Below are 22,414 nucleotides of genomic sequence, written 5' to 3' on the forward strand. Positions count from 1 at the left end.
AGAGGGTGGTCTACTAAAATACTTTCTTGATAAAGGATATGCCAAAACCACCTCCAGGAAAAAGAAAGTATTTCCTGAGAGGATGATTAAGCACTAGATTGGGCAATTTTTTAAAGTTCTGGTAATCACTTTCACAGTAGAATTTTAAGAGTAGTATTTTTTTTCTGTCTGAAATGATTTATTCAACCCTCCTTAGAGAAACATCAGTCACTGTGATGAAGACAGTCTTCTCAATAATTTTATGTAAAATTTTTACCATCATTTTAGATAGAAAAAACTAAGGTTCAACGACTTGACAATATTCAACATATATGCAGTAGAGCCAATACTCAAACTCCAGGAATTGAGGAATCCAGTGCTAAAACCACACGGTGAATCAAACTTCAGTGTTTGGCTTGGTAACTGTCAGAGGGTCAGTTATCAATCAACATGGAGTAAATAACCAGTTAAGATACATCAAAGAACCTGAATTCATATATAATCAATAATAATTACTATCAACATTTATCAGGTGCTTATATGTCCCAGGCGCTGTTCTAAGAGTGTATTATTTTCATAGCAACTCAATGAGTTAGTTACTATCTTTACAAATGTAATAGAGAGGGAAAATGCACCACAGGGAGATAAAATAACTTAGTCTAGGTAAGACAAGTAAAAAGTGGCAAAACCACTGCCTAGGTCCAGAGTCCCTGTTTTTTAATTATTATTTCAGTTAATCTGGAATGGTAAGTTTTTTGTAATATTCAACTGCTACTTGTCTCTTCATGAAAAATAAAGAAAAAAATTAAACAGGACAAAAAGAAAAGAAAGAAAACCAATACTTTGGAAGGGTAGAAGATGAAGGTGGTATTAATTTTAAATTGTTTTATAAAGAAGTGCTTCTGATAAAATGACATGTAAGCTGAGGAATGAAAAACAAGGAAAACCTAGCCATGGGAAGACCTTCCTAAAGAGTGTTCAAACCAGGAGGAACAGCAAATGTTAAGGGCCTGAGGTGTGAGAAAGTTTGGTTCATGCAGAGAAATAAAAGGCCAGAGTTGTTGAAGGAGGGTGATGGGGGAGAATGGTATGAAATAACATCAGAGAATGGAAGTCACCATGTTAAACCAAGGAAGTGATTGTTTAATTTCTTCTAATTAGGATGCAAAGCCATTAAAGAGGTTTTTTTAAATTTTTATTTATTTTTAAATTTTGGCTGCATTAGGTCTTCATTGCTGCATGTGGGCTTTATCAAGTTGCGATGAGTGGGGGCTACTCTTGGTTGCGGTGCGTGGGGTGCTCATTGCACTGGCTTCTCTTGTTGCAGAGCATGGGCTCTAGGTGGGCAGGCTTCAGTAGTTGTGGCACGCAGGCTCAGTACTTGTGGCACACGGGCTTCATTGCTCCGCGGCATGTGGGTTCTTCCCAGACCAGGGTTCGAACCCTTGTCCCCTGTATTGGTGGTGGATTCTTAACCACTGCATCACCAGGGAAGCCCCCATTAAAGAGTTTTAAGCAGAGAGAGGATAGGGGTAAAACTATCCAATTCAAACTTTTAAAAAAATAGCATAGACTGCTTTGTGGAAAATAATACCGTGAAGAATAAAAAATCAGAGCAAGAAAACTAGGTAGGAAGCAACTCAGGTTGTCTAGATAAGAGATGGTAAGGTAACTTAGACCACAATCTAAGTAAATCATAGTTGCAGTGTACAGATTTAGAGAGATATATTTTGAGGTAGATGTTTAACACTGTGAAAGCCAATGCCCTGTCTCTTCTAAACTTAGGAAAGTATAATAGTTTATCAAGTATCCAGACTCAACTCATCTTTCCAACATTACCTCACATTGAAAGGAAACTCTAAAACATGTTTTGTTCATTTTGGGAAGCTCTAAGTGTTAGTCTTATTTCTACACACTGATTTCCAGTGCCATTGCTAATTTTAAAAGGCAAAAAAAAAATACTTCTAGATATTTTACATCTCAGTCAACTATAATTAGATAGTTTACCTTAAACTTATTCCCCTATAGCCACCAAATAAATTCTAAATTTGTATTTAAAGTCATCTTCTAACTAGGCCCCCTCTGCCCTTCCAGTATCACCACCTTCTTCTCCACAACACAAATCCCATTGCTTTAAAGACATTCACTATATACCACACATACTTTTTCTTTTCTGTTTTCTAATCTTTACCACGCTCTTCTCCGCTTGTGAGGGGAGAAACATTTTATGTAAATACATTATTTATTTAGTATAGAATTTCTTTATTACAAGAATTCATAGAGGACTTACTAAGTTGATAGATACTTCTCCATGAAGCAAAATAATTCTCATCCTTCTATGACTACTTCAAATATTTACTGATGTTTATCAGAGACTTTTTATCTTTAAATTTCTCATATGTAAAACAAAATTAGGCATTAGTAATGTTCAAAGAATAATTGAGAGTGTTAAAAATTTTCCAGGCTGATGATATCTCTAACAAGTTATTTATATAGTTATTTAGTAATATTTTTTAATTAATAAAATAAGATTGAATTAATACTGAAGTCTAATAAAGCTGGCATAAAATACAAATTATATTGTGGAAGAAAAGATTATTTGAACACTTTTGAAAGATAATCTGGTAATATATATAAAGGAACATAAAAATGTTTCTTGTTTTAGACCTAACAATTAAATGTGAGAATTTTTTCTATGAAAATAATAAAGTTATATGTAAAAGTATTCAAAATATATTTTTGTTATAAGAAACCAACATAAGGTATTTTCTGTATCTAACCAAATGGCATTATTTAAATATATTTTGGTAGAAATTAAACAGCAGCCACTAAAAATGATAATTGTAAAACTGTGTAGCAATACAGAGAAATAATCACATAAAGCTAATTTAAAATCAAGATATAAATTAAAATAATTGACACAGCAGAATGTTGAATCTGAAACAAATTAAGTACCCCTCCTCCAGTATCTCCTCTGTAGTTTCCCTTGTGGAGATTAAAGTGGTTCTTGGATACATTTTTTTTTTTTAAATCAAGATATAAATGTTTATGTAAACTATGCTTAAGATAATTAAAACATATATATGTATGCATGTATATGCTACAAAGAAACACAAAATGCATAAAAATTGTGTAGTTTAGGGTAGTGGAATAAAGATGATTATTTTCTTGACCCCAAATTTTGTAAAAATATTATATATTTTTAATTCAAAAACGCAGTTATGATAGATAGATGTTCCCTTTATACATTAGTTTGTTTTTTTTTTTTTTTCCAGTACGCGGGCCTCTCACTGCTTTGGCCTCTCCCATTGCGGAGCACAGGCTCCGGACGCGCAGGCCCAGCAGCCATGGCTCACGGGCCCAGCCGCTCCGCGGCATGTGGGGATCTTCCCAGACCGGGGCACGAACCCGTGTCCCCTGCATCGGCAGGCGGATTCTCAACCACTGCGCCACCAGGGAAGCCCCATTACTTTGTATTCTTAAGAGTAATAAGAGTTTATAAGCTAATAGTTAGAAAGGAGTCTTTCTAAAGAATGCTTTCTTTTGGAAACATGCTTAAAAGGCTGGCTTTGTTAACTCATGGATGTTTATGCAGAAAATGGCTTTCTTTACAGACTGAGAAAGAAAATGAGAAACAGAGAGAGAGAGGCAGAGAGAGAGAGAGAGAAGGAGGTGGAGGAGGAGGAGGAGGAAGGGAAGGAGGGAAGGGAGAGAAGGTGAGAAGAAAGGAAGTTCTATGTTCCTCCACATTTCTCTTTGCATTTTTGGGGACACGATTATGACTCAGGAATAATACTTCTGAGACAACTTCCTTATAACCACCACAGAATTCTTATAAAATTTTTGCAAAAAATGTATATAACAAGTAAAAATCAATTAAAATATGCCCCACTCCAGAATACAGAGGAATACCACTCCTTATCTGATCCCTGTTTATGTGGGTGCTAATTATTAGATTCTTTTTTAAAATATTTATTTATTTATTTATTTTGACTGTGCCCCAAGGCTTGTGGGATCTTAATTCCTCTACCAGTGATTGAACCTGCACCCTTTGCAGTGAAAGTGTGTAGTCCTAACCACTGGACCACCAGGGAATTCCTTAGATTCTTATGATATGATAGAAAATGTAATCATAAAAAAAAGGAAACTGACCACCTACTATGTGCCTGGCTCTACAGGTAATCAAGTCTTCTAATATAAACACACTTAGTATGGTAGGTATAACCATGCCCATGTTATTAATGATGAAATTGAAGCCCCTGAGAATTGACTTTTCTGAAGTCACCCAGCTGGTAAGTACCAGAATCAGAGTTACAATGTTGATTTGTAAACTAAATCCAATGCTCTTTCCATGTTATAGGATAGCTACCTCTAAAATAGTAAGCACCAGGGCTTCCCTGGTGGTGCAGTGGTTGAGAGTCCGCCTGCCGATGCAGGAGACACGGGTTCGTGCCCCGGTCTGGGAAGATCCCACATGCCGCGGACCGGCTGGGCCCGTGAGCCATGGCCACTGAACCTGTGCGTCCGGAGCCTGTGCTCGCAACGGGAGAGGCCACAACAGTGACAGGCCCATGTACCACAAAAAAAAAAAAAATTAAGCACCAAAAGAATTGAAGATTTATAAAAACTGGTGACACAAACTATAAGGCAAAAAGATTGTTAGTGTTGATGAAATTTTTAATGGAATATTTTTTAATGCCTACCATCCATAGAAATATAACAGATTTTTAAAAAGTAGGAAATCATCAAAATAGAATGGGTATAGTTTTTTTTACCAATAACTGAAAACCTACTGTGCACCATTTGTGGAACTCAGGAGCTTAATATACTTACTATTTTTCCCTTATGTTGTATCAAAAAGTTAATATGTTACCTAAGAATATCAGGACACTTTGAAAGAATTAATGCTATATGAAAGAAAATGAACTTATCATAGCATTTATAGGCCCAATGAAATGGTTCTATGCTAAGAAAAAGAGATGATACACTTAATTAGAACTTTAATAGGAAAAAGCCTGCACATTTTATACCCATGAAGTAATCAACATTAAATAAAAATTACTGCTTTCAAGAGGAGAAAAATGTGTTTCTGCACAGATGTGTCAACTTTACAGTCTAAAGCTCAGTCAAAATAACATCATGGGCAAACAATTATTTGCGAGCTTTTGTTTTCTATTAATCAAATTTAATTGATTTAAATTAATTATTTAATATCTGCTGGTTTCTTCCATTTTATAAAACATAGAGTATTTGTAAATATTTATTTATTTGTAGTTATTTGTATTTCTGTTTTCTTCACTAAGCACGAAAATCCGAAAATATAGGGACTGTATTTATCTTGTTCACTACTGTCCCCACTCAAGGAACGGATACATTATACACTTGATAAATTTGCACTGATCAGGTGAACTAGTCCCATAGCAGCAAAGGAAAAAAAAAAAAAGGAAACAGAAAAATGTTGTATCCTATTTAGTCATGCTGAATTTTGATTAGCTCTTTCCTTGCTCATCTCCTTCATCGTACTAAAATTTCCTCAAGGGCAACAACCAATTTTTATTCACCTTTGTCCCAGAATGTATAATTATGAATGATATGTGGGCACTCAGTAAATATTTACTGAAAAAAATTGGACTGGGTAGGAAATAAAACAGTACAGTTGCACAGGAAAGGACACATGTAAAAAGTGCCATATAACCCAGTTTGGTGAGTAGATAATGGACGTAAGGGAGAAGAGCCAAAGGTGATACAGTTTTCTGAGGATATATTACCTCCAGATGCTAACACTTTTGAGACACTGTATATCAAGCATAAAATAAGTCTTCTTTAAGTCAAAAACAAGGTACTAAACCAGTTATTAAAGAAAATAGACATTATGTAATATGATAGGGAAAAATAAAAGATTTAGAAATTTATTAAATGAGGTAGAGTAAGTAATTTGAGAGGCTTATAGTTATGGTAATTATCTCTCCAGATTTCCTGAAACACTATCTCATAGTTTCATATAGTTTTTCCATTAAACCATTACTATTAAAATATTCTACAAATTCTAACATTGAAGTAAGCAAACACTTTCACTGCCTACATTGATATATGAAAAAGGAAAAAAGAACAAAAATGACAACAAACCTTGAGAGCATATATCCAACTTGAGGGGTTTTGAAATAATGATAAGCACAGCTCTAAGTATCTGGGCTACCTAGCCTAGAGTTAATCAGATTAATTCAGTGACAAAATCTGCAATTTTCTTCATTATATTAAAACCTGTGTTAAGACTTTTTATTCCATCCACCTCCAACATTTTAGGCTATTAACAGTAGTAAATTTCTCATCCCAAGAAGAAAAAATGTAAACTGTGAGGTGATGGATGTTAACTAAACTTGTGGTAGTTATTTTGCAATATAAACACATATCAAATTATTATGTTGCATACCTTAAACTAATACAATGTTACATGTCAAATATATCTCAATAAAACTGGGGGGAAAATAAGTAGCTTTAACTAAAGAAAATCCTTAGAATCCTAAATCAAGGCAAACCTTATTTTAAAAATAAAAATTAGTACATGGTAGACATTTTTTCAATGTTGTTGCATTTAATTTTGGAAATAGATATTATTTCCACTTTACAGCTCAAGAGTTTGAGCTACAGCAGTATCACATAGGAAATAAGAAGCAGTTCCAGGATTTGTGCCAGATCTGCTCAAATCCAAGGTTGGTGTTCTTTACACTACCACACCAATTCTTCTCATATGACATTTCATAACCTGTTATGAAATGGTATCTACCTCCATTGTTGGAGCGCTCTTCCAAAATAAGACAGTTGAAAAAATAAAGGGATTGGACAGCTGGGACAAAGTTGAGCTTCCTTTTTGGCATCTCGTATGATGAGCTCATACCTTGGAGAGTGACTGATTATACTTAGCCCAAAATGTTAAGGACCCATAACTGACTTGCTATCCCAAGACTTATCATCTGACCACAGTTGAAATTCAGCATTCAGAAAGTTTGCAAACAAGAACTTTCTTGTAAACTGATTTATAAATCATTTTTCTATTGAAAATGTTTTGAAATAGCATTTACCCATCACACAGATGACTATTTAAAAATGGATAAGTTTATGTCATATTTTCTTGCTTTTGCACCTTTAAAATAATAAGGTGCTTTTATTTTGCACTCTAAGTTAAAAGTTGTTTATTACTTTATTTGGTAATACCTAATTACAATTTTGAAAATAAAAAAAAATTTAAAAAAATTTAAAAAAAAAAAAGAACTTTCTTGTAGTTTGTTATCAGGAGCAATTAACCAGCTATTAACAATACTCACAGGCAGAATCCCCACTGCCTCCATGCCTTGGATGGCATCGTATATTACCCACGTAGAAATACCAGGATTGAGAAATCTCAGGGACTGGGGTGAGGGGAAAGGAATAAAAAGATTTTCTCCAATCATGGTATTGGATGTCCCAAGACAGAATCACAAACAGTTACCAAGAAAGATAATTTATTTTTAGCATTTGAGCTTCCCATTTAATATTTTCCCAAATCCAGTTTTACTAAGAGTGGTTTGAATCATGGCACAATGGAATAAAAAGAAATCCCTATGACACTGAACCTAGAACTCTCTGGCTCCCTACCTGAGCTGTTAGAAACAATTCTAAAATTGAATAAGGGAATTAATCATAGCCATTTTTTATTTCACCTTCTCTTCGATCAGAAGATCCTTGAGAAATAGAAAATTCAGCCAGAGGAAGTCTGAGATGGCTCCTGCAAAGGTTTTTAAGAGGCAGTAGTGCAGTGGGCAAAGCATGGATTCTGGAGCAGGACTGCCTAGGTTCAATCCCTAGCTTTATCACTTACTTACTATGTAACAGAAGGCAAGTTGTACAATTTCTCTGTGTCTCAGTTTCCTTATCTGTAAATCAGGGTAATAGTTTTTATTTCATTGCATTGTTGTGAGAAATGATTGAGTTAATATAATTAGAGCACAAAACTGCATCTGCACACAAGTACTTTGAAATCATTAGCTATTATTACCTAGAGAAAGAGACTTTTCGGCTTTCATGTTCCCTCCATATCTCTTCCCTGTTGGAATCTTATGAAAACTCAAGGATGTTAATATCTGTGTGGTGCTGCTTAATTCAAAATTTCATGAAGGACTATATCCAAAAGACAAATTAAAAAGGTTAAGTGGGGGCCAAGATGATCTGGCAGTAGGAGATTTGGGTTCTAGCCCTGCCCCTAAAGACTTGTTTGACATTGCAAAATCAAAGCACATCTCTTAGGCTGCCTTTTCTCATTAGTTAATTAAGAGTTTGGACTAGGTCAGCATACCCCAAAGCATGTGCTATCAAAAATTTACAGTGATGATAATATTCTTTTGAAATATTTTCATATATGCTTTCATAACTGATAAATCTCTCCTGTGTATGCTCCAACCCATTGAGTCAATGTCATTGGTCCCCTCAGGGTGAGAGTAAATTCACCTAGAACTAAGTGGTCTTTCTTTAGGGTTTTTTAGGGTTTTTTTTGTGGTACGCGGGCCTCTCACTGTTGTGGCCTCTCCCGTTGCGGAGCACAGGCTCCGGACGCGCAGGCTCAGCGGCCATGGCTCACGGGCCCAGCCGCTCCGCGGCATGTGGGATCTTCCCGGACCGGGGCACGAACCCGTGTCCCCTGCATCGGCAGGAGGATTCTCAACCACTGCACCACCAAGGAAGCCCCTTCTTTAGGTTTGAATCACAAAGTTGACTTCATTATTTTTTTCAATGAATCTCTAGACAACGGTGTAGGGAATAAAGTTTGTCACAAGAAAAAAAAAGATTCCTAAAATTCTAAGCTAATTTTACCTATAATAACATCAATAAGAAAGTCCCTTATGGCTGGTGGAGTGAGGAAAAGGGGAAGGATTCAAATAAGTTCAGCAAGACAAGGGATGCATGTGTCTGGCATCCACTTAGCTGGGGAGTAAGGATAGGCTGCAGGCTTTGTTTGTCAGATGGTTTGAGGAAAAAGTAAAAAAATCTTCTCCGATTTGCCAACATGGGGAGGAAGCTTCAGGGAAGATAATAGCAGAAAGTGTAGTTAAGGAAAGAGAAGTCCCAAGTTTACACTCCTCAACCACCTTCAACTCTGACCTACTGTGAACAGGCTTCAAAATTTCCCATTTGCTCCCAGGAGGTAGGGTGGGAATATGTGAAAAGTAGCTGAGTGAAGAACCAATTATATTTCATAGAATGACTACGGTCAGGGGAAACATGACCCCTTTTATGGAATAGACAGCCTTGGCCAGCGATTGATTGCAAGCTATTTCAACATAAATGTGTGTAGCACTAGCAAGAGCTGAAGTAGAGCCAGTTACTAAAAGAAGACCAAAAAGTCCAACTTCGGCCAAATTATAAACTCTAAGGTCACCAGTCACATTTCCAGCAAATCCCTGCACATGGAACCAAGGGCCCAGATCAGTCGTCCCATAGTAGAGGCTGGCAAGAATCCACAGGACAGAGCACAGACCCCATTGCCAATGGGTAATATAAGCAAGCCCATCCTTACCCATATAGCCAGATGCCAATTTGAGAGATGAGGGAGATGATTTAACTAACTGAGCCTTTTACCCAGAGAGACAAACTTCTTGAAAGGGACTGCGTAAACTGAAAATTCTGAGATAGATTGGATCGGCAGCTAAAGTTGCCCACATCCACATACTCACTCACTCTATAAATACACACATTAGTTAGACCATCCACTCAGCAGTGCAGGAGCTCAGGAAAACTATTACATTGATAACAGAAACTGAAGATGCTAGTTGTGTGAGAGTAAATCTGCAACCAGATAACACATTAATCTCACAAGATGTCCCATTAAAAGGAAATCTCTATATTCAAATATATTCAGAAAATGTTAGATAAAATATCCTTCTGGTCTACAGACCCATAATTCATATTAGCATGTTACAGACTCTAAATGGCCTAGTGTATAGAAATCTGTTCAAATGTTTCTTAATCCTGTTATAGTTCTGTGTGCTAATGCTACTTTCCCAGGCATTACTTCTGGTTACAAATCTCTCCCCACCACGTGTGGGAATAAATATCCATATTCTATGGCACAAAAATTGGGTTACGAATGGGTCTATGACCCAAGCTGGATCAATCAAATCCTTCAATAGTATTTTCTATCTTGAGGTGGTGAGAATGAGCCCTTTATTTTTGCTGGTTGCAAACACTAATAATATCAATTTGGAGCTTACTGTAACCATAGTGTATAATATTCAGAGAGAAGCAAAGACCAGAGAGACAGAAAAAGCAAATGAGCTGAAGGTTTTAAGACTGGTTGATCTTTTCCCTTCCTGGTTACAATCATTTTTTTTTAATATATAACACTTTTATTGGAGTATAATTGCTTTACAAGGGTGTGTTAGTTTCTGCTGTATGACAAAGTGAATCAGCTATACATATAGATATGTCCACATATCTCCTCCCTCTTGCATCTCCCTCCCACCCTCCCTATCCCACCCTTCTAGCTGGTCACAAAGCACCAAGCTGATCTCCCTGTGCTATGCGGCTGCTTCCCACTAGATATCTATTTTACATTTGGTAATGTATATATGTCCATTTATATACTACCACTCTCTCACTTTGTCCCAGCTTACCCTTCCCCATCCCCGTGTCCTCAAATCAATTCTCTAGTAGGTCTGCATCTTTATTCCTGTCTTGCCCCTAGGTTCTTCATGACCTTTTTTTTTTTCTTTAGATTCCATATATATGTGTTAACATACGGTATTTGTTTTTCTCTTTCTGACTTACTTCACTCTGTATGACAGAGTCATACAGAGTGAGGTCCATCCACCTCACTACAAATAACTCAATTTCGTTTCCTTTTATGTCTGAGTAATATTCCATTGTATATATGTGCCACATCTTCTTTATTCATTCATCTGTTGATGGACACTTGGTTGCTTCCGTGTCCTATAAAAAGAGCTGCAGTGAACATTGTGGTACATGACACTTTTTGAATTATGGTTTTCTCAGGGTATATGTCTAGTAGTGGGATTGCTGGGTCATATGGTAGTTCTATTTTTAGTTTTTAAGGAACCTCCATACTGTTCTCCATAGTGGCTGTGTCAATTTACATTTCCAACAGTGCAAGAGGGTTCCCTTTTCTCCACACCCTCTCCAGCATATATTATTTGTAGATTTTATGATGATGGCCATTCTGACTGGTGTGAGGTGAAACCTCATTGTAGTTTTGATTTGCATTTCTCTAATGATTAATGATGTTGAGCATCCTTTCATGTTTTTGCTGGCAAACCGTATATCTTCTTTGGAGAAATGTCTATTTAGGTCTTTGGCCCATTTTGGGATTGGGTTGTTTATATTTTTGATATTGAGCTGCATGAGCTGCTTGTATATTTTGGAGATTAATCCTTTGTCAGTTGCTTCATTTGCAAATATTTTCTACCATTCTGAGGGTGGTCATTTTGTCTTGTTTATGGTTTCCTTTGCTGGGCAAAAGCTTTTAAGTTTCATTAGGTCCCATTTGTTTATTTTTGTTTTTATTTCCATTTCTCTAGGAGGTGGGTCAAAAAGGATCTTGCTGTGATTGATGTCATAGTGTTCTGCCTATGTCTTCCTCTAAGAGTTTTATACTGTCTGGCCTTACATTTAGGTCTTTAATCCATTTTGAGTTTATTTTTGTGTATGGTGTTAGAGAGTGTTAGCTGTCTGGTTACAATAATTTGAATTGAAGTTTTTGTTACTTGAGAATGAAGGATCCAAACTAACCATAGGCCACTGAAATGTTTTGTTTTATGGTTAAAAAAAAAAAAACTATTAACATCAAGAAATACACTAACATACTTTTGAAAATGTTGATTTTAATTATGTGATATCTTTTTTTAAAATTTCTAGGATAGAAGCAAAAGCCTGTGCTTATCTGTTACAAGCATAGAAAGGTGACCTTATATCCAAAGTAAGAAATCTCCCTCACCAGAGAAAAGCATAGTGCTATTTGTCTTTAAAATGCCATATTAAGGAGAAATTTGAATCCAGACATTTTTAAATCTCTATCAGTGTCCTCCATTACTTCATCATTAGTGGAGATGGAAAAATGCTCACTAAAAATTACTTCCAGAACATGCAATGGATATTATACTATTTAAATGGATGCAATATAAAAATAATTTGCTTTAAATCATGGCACAAACCATTTCTATGATACCATATTCATTGTGAACCTTAGGGATTTCTTCATTTAGAGTAGAATGAATTTTGACTAGGCATAAGTGCTTTTTGTGAAAGAGTAAATCCACAAAACCCAGTACATTGAAAATATAGCCAGGTGTGAGTGGCTTTAAAAAAATAAATTATGCCTAGATACATTGCCCAGCTGTGTTTTAGAATTTCAAGAGATCTTAAGATATATTCAGACATTAAGCACTCAATAATACTAAATTATATTTTCCTATGACTTTTGTCTCTAATTTAAAACCTATTCATGAGAAAACTGAAGACATAGAATTTTCTGGCTGTGTATATTTAATTTACTAAAAAATGTTGCTTAGCAAAAGTTTTACATGATACTCAGGTAGCCTTTGATATGACTATGGAATTTTCTTCAACATTAACTTGTTTTAACTATAAAAAATGTAAAAAAAATCAACATCAGATATTTAAATTTTATTGTTATGAATACATAATTTAGTAGAAAATGCCTAAGCTAGGAAGTCTGACAATACTGGGTTCAAACCTCAGTCTTGCAAATTGAGGGGTTATGTAACCTTCAGGAAGTTAGTGAACTTTTCATAATCTCATTAGCTGATCTTTAAAATGTTATGACCAGACTGTCAGGCATATTAAATGTTATTATAAGTGAAACTGCCTAGTGCAAACTAAGCATTCTTTCTTCAACCTTCTACTAGAGAAGTAGAAATAATAATAGTACATACTTTGCCTTCTTAAGCCAGTTTTATTTCTCAAATTCTAAATAATTATTTTAGTGTACTATTTAAATTAACCACACCACAATTATGGATTCCAAAACATCCAGGTAATTCTATAAAATCACGGATTTACAACTTACAGATTCAGCAAATACTAAGGATCTGTTAGTTTCCAATGCAAAAATCTATACTGAAAGATTCGTATAAATGAGAAAAATCTATGTATTGAGTTTTCATCATGTTCCAAAGAGAAAGAAAGAAATCACAGAATATGAAACAAAGTGGCCTAAGTGATTATGGATGGATGTGAATCCTTCTATTTGGTAAAATGCCCCAGGGGGGTAGATTTTGTCTCTCCTAAACATGAGGATTCCAGAATAGCACTGTCTGATAGAAATGTAAGTCAAGCCACAAATGTGGGCCACATATGTAATTTAAAATTTTCTAGAAACCACATTTTGAAAGGGAAAGGTAAAGGTAATTTTAATATGATTTTCTAATAATATTAAATAACAACATTAAAATATTAACCCGGGCTTCCCTGGTGGCGCAGTGGTTGAGAGTCCGCCTGCCGATGCAGGGGACACGGGTTCGTGCCCCGATCCGGGAAGATCCCACATGCCGCGGAGCGGCTGGGCCCGTGAGCCATGGCCGCTGAGCCTGCACGTCCGGAGCCTGTTCTCCGCAATGGGAGAGGCCACAACAGTGAGAGGCCCGCATACCGCAAAAAAAAAACAAAAAAAAAAAAAAAAAAAAAATATATATATATATATATATATTAACCCAATATATTTAAAATATTATTATTTCAAAATGCAATCCACATAAAAATTATTAATGAGATATTTATTTGAAGGAAAGGGCTAAATCTTCAAAACCTGGTGTGCATTTTGCACTTGCCCATTTCAGTTCAGATAGCCACATTTCCAGTGCTCAATAGCCACATACCTTCAGCAGCTACAGTCTAGGACATCACAGTTCAGATCCTGTGTATGTCACTCAATCACAACCAAGTGGATGTTCCCACCCAAAAATCTGAATCTTGAGAAAGTGCTACAAAGTCTTAGTCAATTAGAATTTATCCACTGTGGTTACAGTGGAGTTGAGTACAGCAACCCTGAGTAGAATATCCTATGGTAGCAAGTGTCCACTGACAACAGAGCCAGTCATTGTGTCCTAGATAAGTCACTCATAGAAGAGTAGGTAAGATGCCCAGCAATTCTTGGATATTCCTTAACATTTATGTGGTCTTCATAACACCATTTTAATAAATTTATTTTCTGCTTTTATGAAGCAGAATTGGTGGGTATTTTTGCAATCGGAAACCCTAACTAATACAGAGATATTTTGGAGTAACAAAATAAAATTAGAGAACTGAAAAGGAAGATATAAAGCTCTATGAAAGTTTAGAAAGAGGAAGATATAAAGCTCTATGGAAGTTTGGAAGTTTACCATAGGTAAAAGTTTAGACTTGAGTATAAACTGTAAAGATAGACAGGACTTGAATAAATGGATATGAGTTAAACTTGTCTACTGCACCCTTTGCCTTCATTATTATCCTCATTTAGTAGAAGAGGCAATCAAGACCTAGAAAGGTAAAGAATCAAGAGATATAAAATCTGATTCTAGTCCTGATACCAATTACCTGGGAAGAACACTATTTCTTCAGACATCATCTCATTCCCAACCACAGGGTGACAGGGTTGGATTAAATAACATGACCTCAAAGATTCTATAATAATGGTAACAAATTGGCCATAGGGTAAGTGATTTTTAGATGAATGAATATAGAGATGATAGATAGATAGATAGATAGATAGATACATAGATAGATAGATACATAGATACATAGATGATAGATAGATAGATGAATGAAAGAATACAGGATTTTAAAAATATGCTAAATTAGTAAATTTTTAGCAATTGGAGTTTCCCTAAAGAGAAAACTCATCTTTCTAAAGAAATCTGCAGATAATCTATATAGGTGTGGAGAAAAGATGATATTCCTAAAATAATACTGTGGTAAAATAATGCTTATCATTGAGTTGTTCTATTAGATGAAAGGATGTGAATTTTGAAATTCACAGGTGAAATCATATTTGATTATCTTTTAAGAGAGGGAAGAATAAAGGAGGCTGAAATTGCATGGTGGGATTAGGAGAGGGGAGGAATTCCTCAGGAAGGTAGACAAAGAGGAAGATGAAGCAGGGTCATGTCAAATGGGAATATTTCAAAATAAATGTCATGTGCTCTGCAATGTGAGCTTTCTCCAGAGCCTTCACAGCTTCAGTCTGAACTGAAAAGGCTTGAATAGTATAGATTTCCTATAGACACTCCCAGTTAGTGGGGCTGTGTTCTGCTCTCTGGTTGATAAGAGTCTAGAAAAGTGTCCAGCCATATAGACTAGAGAACAGCCCAGTGTCATGGAGTAAGCATCCAATTAAGCTTTGTCAAAGTAAATGGGAATAAAAGTATAATATCTTTAAAATTTAACACATATTCAGTGTTTAACTTATAAAATCGACTAACCTAAAAATACCAATGGGACTGTTTGAGGTAATTTAGTAAGGACTCAACTAAGAAAATTTGCAAAGATCAAACATATCCCTTGCTTTATAATTCTATAGTACCCACATATTTTGGCCCAAAAGTTTTGGTAATTTCAAAGCTAGAGATATAAAACACATTTGACTATTATGCTTTAGCACTAATATATTTATCCCTATCAGAGAATCACAGAAATCAATTATCCCAACCTTCATTTTATAGACTTGAAGTGTTTAGACTTTCAGCTACTGATGTTCTGAGGTTCCATTTTGTTATGAGATGAATGATGTCACCCTAAAATTCAGATGTTGGAGTCCCAAACCCCAGTATGGCATAATATAATCATATATGGATATAAGGTCTTTAAAGAAGTTATTAAACTAAAATGAGGACGTTAGGGTGGGCCCCTAACCCAATATGACTGGTGTCTTATAAGAAAAGGAAAAAAACACCAAAGGCATATGCAAAGACGAAGGGCCATGCGAGGACACAACAAGAAGCAGACATCTGCAAGCTAAAGAGACAGGCCTTAGAAGAGACTAAAGCTGCCTGTGTCCCCTTGATCTTGGACCTCTAGTCAGGAGGCTAGAAAATAAATGTCTGTTGTTTAAACCACACAGTCTCTTGTATTTTGTTATGGCAGTCCTAGCAGACTAATACACATTTAACATTTTTATTTGGTGTTTTGCTAGATCCTAGTAATGCCAGTAATGAGAATACAAAGGGAGAATAAATAGAAGCAAAATGGTAAAAAAAAAAAAAAAGATGTAACCACCTGCTTAAGGAAATGTGAGACAGTGTCAAGACTAGTGATCTATGTGGGGCACAGCAGGTTGGAGCCAGAAGACAGGTCTGCTTGAAAGAAGAACAAATTGCACATACTTTACAGTTATACTAAGAGATAGGATAGTATTGCAATTAAAACTTCAACCAGACTTTCTTCTCAACTGCTCATGGAACATCCTCCAGGAGAGATCATATCTTGGGCCACAAGTTAAGCCTTGGTAAATTTAAGAAAATTGAAATCATACCAAGTATCTTTTCTGACTGAAATGCTATGAGATATCAATTACAGAAAAAAATCTGTAAAATATACAGACACATGGAGGCTAAACAATACACTACTTAATAACCAAGAGATCACTGATGAAATCAAAGAGGAAATTAAAAAAATACCTAGAAACAAATGAGAATGAAAAATGATGACCCAAAACCTATTTGATGCAGCAAAAGCAGGTCTAAGAGAGAAGTTTAGAGCAATACAATCCTACCTTAACAGACAAGAAACATCTCAAATAAATAACCTAATCTTACACCTAAAGCAATTAGAGAAAGAACAACAACAACAACAAAAAAAAAACCCAAAGTTAGCAGAAGGAAAGAAATCATAAAGATCAGATAAGAAATAAATGAAAAGGAAATGAGGAAATGATAGCAAAGATCAACAAAACTAAAAGCTGGTTCTTTGAGAAGATAAACAAAACTGATAAACCATTAGCCAGACTCATCAAGAAGAAAAAGGAGAAGACTCAAATCAATAGAATTAGAAATGAAAAAGGAGATGTAACAACTGACACTGCAGAAATACAAAGGATCATGAGAGATTACTACAAGCAACTTTATACCAATAAAATGGACAACCTGGAGGACATGGACAAATTCTTAGAAATGCACAATGTTCCGAGACTGAACCAGGAAGAAATAGAAAATATGAACAGACCAAACACAAGCACTGAAATTGAAACTGTGATTAAAACTCGTCTAACAGACAAAAGCCCAGGACCTGATGGCTTCACAGGTGAAATCTATCAAACATTTAGAGAAGAGCTAACACCTATCCTTCTCAAACTCTTCCAAAAGATAGCAGAGGGAGGAACACAACCAAACTCATTCTAAGAGGCCACCATCACCCTGATACCAAAACCAGACAAAGACATCACAAAAAAAGAAAACTACAGGCCAATATCACTGATGAACATAGATGCAAAAATCCTCAACAAAATACTAGCAAACAGAATCCAACAGCACATTAAAATGATCATACACCATGATCAAGTGGGGTTTATTCCAGGAATGCAAGGATTCTTCAATATACGCAAATCAATCAATGTGATACACCATATTAACAAAGTGAAGGAGAAAAACCATATGATCATCTCAATAGATACAGAGAAAGCTTTTGACAAAATTCAACACCCATTTATGATAAAAACTCTCCAGAAAGTGGGCATAGTGGGAACCCACCTCAACATAATAAAGGCCATATATGACAAACCCACATCCAACATGGTCCTGAATGTTGAAAAACTGAAACCATTTCCACTAAAATCAGGAACAAGACAAGGTTGCCCACTCTCACCACTCTTATTCAACCTAGTTTTGGAAGTTCTAGCCACAGCAATCAGAGAAGAAAAAGAAATAAAAGGAATCCAAATAGGAAAAGAAGAAATAAAGCTGTCACTGTTTGCTGATGACATGATACTATACATAGAGAATCCTAAAGATGCTACCAGAAAACTACTAGAGCTAAACAATGAATTTGGTAAAGTAGCAGTATACAAAATTAATGCACAGAAATCTCTTGCATTCCTATACACTAATGATGTAAAATCTGAAACTGAAATTAAGAAAATGCTCCCACTTACCATTGCAACAAAATAAATAAAACACCTAGGAATAAACCTACCTAGGCGACAAATGAACTGTATGCAGAAAATTATAAGACACTGATGAAAGAAATTAAAGATGATACAAATAGATAGAGAGATACACCATGTTCTTGGATTGGAAGAATCAACATTGTGAAAATGACTGTACTACCCAAAGCAATCTACAGATTCAATGCAACCCCTATCAAACTACCAATGGCATTTTTCACAGAACTAGAATAAAAAAAGCTCACAATTTGTATGGAATCAGAAAAGACCCTTAAGAGCCGAAGCAATCTTGAGAAAGAAAAACGGAGCTGGAGGAATCAAGCTCCCAGACTTAAAACTATACTACAAAGCTACAGTTATCAAGACAGTATGGTACTGGCATGAAAACAGAAATATAGATCAATGGAACAGGAAAGGAAGCCCAGGGATAAACCCACGCACATATGGTCACCTTATCTTTGATAAGGGAGGCAAAAATATACAGTGGAGAAAAGACAGCCTCTTCAACAAGTGGTGCTGGGAAAACTGGACAGCTAAAGGTAAATGAATGAAATTAGAATACTCTCTAACACCATACACAAAAATAAACTCAAAATGGATTAAAGACCTAAATGTAAGGCCAGACACTATCAAACTCTTGGAGGAAAACATAGGCAAAACACTCTATGACATAAATCACAGCAAGATCCTTTTTGACCCACCTCCTCAAGAAATGGAAATCAAAAAATAAATAAATAAACAAATGGGACCTAATGAAACTTAGAAGCTTTTGCATAGCAAACAAAACCATAAACAAGAGAAAAAACAACTTTCAGAATAGGAGAAAATATTTGCAAATGGAGCACCTGACAAAGCATTAATCTGCAAAATTTACAAGCAGCTCATGCAGCTCAATATCAAAAAAGCAAACAACCCAATCCAAAAATGGGCAGAAGACCTAAATTGATATTTCTCCAAAGAAGATATACAGATTGCCAACAAACACATGAAATAATGTTCAACATCATTAATCACTAGAGAAATGCAAATCAAAACTACAATGCAATATCATTTCACACCAGTCAGAATGGCCATCATCAAAATATCTAAAAACAATAAATGCTGGAGAGGGTGTGGAGAAAAGGGAACACTCTTGCCCTGTTGGTAGGAATGTAAATTGTTACAGCCACTATGGAGAACAGTATGGAGGTTCCTTAAAAAACTAAGAATAGAACTACCATATGACCCAGCAATCCCACTACTGGGCATATATCCTGAGAAAACCATAATTCAAAAAGTGTCATGTACCACAATATTCATTGCAGCTCTTTTTACAGTAGCAAGGACATGGAAGCAACCAAGTGTCCATTGACAGATGAATGGATAAAGAAGATGTGGCACGTATATACAATGGAATATTACTCAGCCATAAAAAGGAAAGAAATTGAGTTATTTGTACTGAAGTGGATGCACCTAGAGTTTGTCATACAGAGTGAAGTAAGTCAGAAAGTGAAAAAGAAATACCATATGCTAACACATATATATGGAATCTAAAAAAAAAAAAAAAAAAAAAAGGTCATGAAGAGCCTAGTGGCAAGATGGGAATAAAGATACAAACCTACTAGAGAATGGATTTGAGGACACGGGGAGGGGGAAGGGTAAGCTGGGACAAAGTGAGAGAGTGATAGTATTTATATGGACATATATACACTACCAAATGTAAAATAGATAGCTAGTGAGAAGCAGTCGCATAGCACAGGGAGATCAGCTCGGTGCTTTGTGACCAGCTAGAAGGGTGGGGGGGAGGAGGGAGAGGCAAGAGGGAAGAGTTTTGGGGATATACGTATATGTATAACTGATTCACTTCTTTTTAAAGCAGAAACTAACACACCATTGTAAAGCAATATCCTCCAATAAAAACGTTAAAAAATAATAATAAAATAAAATTTTGACTTTCACCTTAAAAAAAAAATCTTCAACCAGAAAATAAGATAACACATGAGCATAATAGGCATTATTGGCATTACTTGTAAGGACAGAAATTGGTGCTTCATGTGGCCTGTTAAAGTTAATTTATGACACAGTATAACTGTATTCTGTGAAGATTGTTTAGTAAAATGTGTGACCTCTATGTTATAGTCAAACCAACTTAGAAATTAAGGATAGTGTTGCTATATTTTTTTCTTAATATGATTAAGCTACCATCATTGTTTCAAAATATACAGAAGCTGTGCAAATGAGAAAGGTTATAAATAAGAGGACTACTATGGGCCTACAGAGAGCCCTAGAATATTAAAATTGATTCAAACATTACACACTTGAAAATCTGTCATTTCATTTGGGAATTAAGAAAAATATACTTAGGCCATCTAATTCTCACTATGCATAGTTTATTTTTATTTTCCAATACTCAATAATAATAAAATATCTTTAGTATGAGAAACATTTTACACAAATGAAAACACAATGTCATGAAATGGGATTTATGTACTTTAAGCAATGCAAGTAAAATATAGAATTAAAGAATTTGTGAGGTGAGAAAAGAAAGAGAAAAAAAAAAGAGGACTCCCTTTTTTATGGAGCACATGAGAACATGATGTCATTACATATCTTTGATACTAACCCAGAGTGAAACTAAGCAATATACTACCAACCTTACAAGATTTTTATTTTTTTAATGATTTTCAGCAGTTCAGGAGAGCAGTTACTGATTTCTATCTGGAGAGATACTATAAAACTAAATGGTATATAGGACAAGCTACATAATCTGCATGGGCAAGTGCAGCATAAAAATGGTGGACCCCTTGTTCAAAATTTATTAAGAATTTCAGGATGGAAAACAGCTGAGCACTAAATAAAGTGTTAAACAATTAAACAGGAAGCTCTGTGCAACTGTTTAGGCCATGCTCCCTACAATGAGTGTGACTTATTAGGGATCAGGCAACCATAAATCTAATTTAGATCATTGTGTGTATCTTAGGGTAAGTTCTCTCAAGATATTTTTAGAAAGTAATAAGGATAGCTGTTAAATTCCAGGCCACAGTTTATCATAGGGCATACTGAAAGTCCTGTTACTATTCGTGAGCAGGTCCTCCTAGTGAAATATATCCCATGAAGGTCACTTTTTCTCACAAAAGAAGGAGTTAGCTGATGAACTTATGCCCAAATCCACCTCCCTGGTTACTGAAGTACAATGCCATAACCCTACAGAGTGCCTTGGTAAGTACTGTATCCTCCTTCGTTACGGAATTTTCTTTCTTCCAACATTCAATAAGTATTTTATTGAATTTTATGGAATTTACTGCCAGTCATTTCATTAAAATCCTAATTTCAATCTCTGTGTTGTGCTCACTAAACTCCCTAACTCCTAAATTACCCTACTTTATTAATTTTTCTGAAAGAACTACCTAAATAAGGAGTTATTGTCAAAATTTCTAGCATAGATATTATGAAAAACCTTCTAAACAGCCTAACTTGCTTAAAAAGTTGTTTAATATGTGAGATACTACAAGGAAGTCTTATTTCATTTCAAAATAAAAATCAGATAAAAGAAATCTGACTCACAAAATCACCTTCTCTATTCTAATCCTGTAGAGATTTTCTTGGGGTTAAAGAGGTCCCAAAGAAGCCAGTTTTGCACAAGTGTTTATGGGAACAAAATAGAAATAAATTACAAGGGAGTTTTTTTCAAAACCAATGCTGAGTGAAACAAATATTGGAAGGAAACACACAAATATTACCTCTGTTTGTGTCTGGGTGGTAAGAAAATAACTCTCCCTTCTTTTTTGAATTTTCCTACATCCTAGAAATTATTTTTAATGATTAAATTTCTAATATAAAGTAAGCATTGAAGGCACAAAAATGAATTAAATGGATTAGATCAATTGTATGACTATTACTAAAGAAACTAACAGTTTTATTCTTTGAGGAGATCTTATCACTTGTGTTTGTAGATGCATATATGTGTAGGAATAAATTTATATAAATTAAATTCAAGCTACATGATAGTGATTGCCTAACAAAAGATGGGTAAAATTGCATTTCCCTCTTATGTTTTATTATACAGCACTGTCATTCTTTGTTTCAGTCATAAAATACAGTACCCAAGTACAATGGAGACAGTGCCAAATAGACTGGTATGTGTAGTAAATAATGAGAAGTACAGTTGACCCTTGAACAACACAGCAGTCAGGGGGCCAATCCCTATGCAGGTGAAAATCCACATATAAACTTTACAGTGGGCCTTCCACATCCAAGGTTCCACATCCACGGATTCACCCAACTGCAGACTGTGGAGTACTGTGGTACGTATTTATTTTT

This window comes from Kogia breviceps, chromosome 7 (genome assembly GCF_026419965.1).
Source record: "Kogia breviceps isolate mKogBre1 chromosome 7, mKogBre1 haplotype 1, whole genome shotgun sequence".
Classification (NCBI taxonomy): Eukaryota; Metazoa; Chordata; class Mammalia; order Artiodactyla; family Physeteridae; genus Kogia; species Kogia breviceps.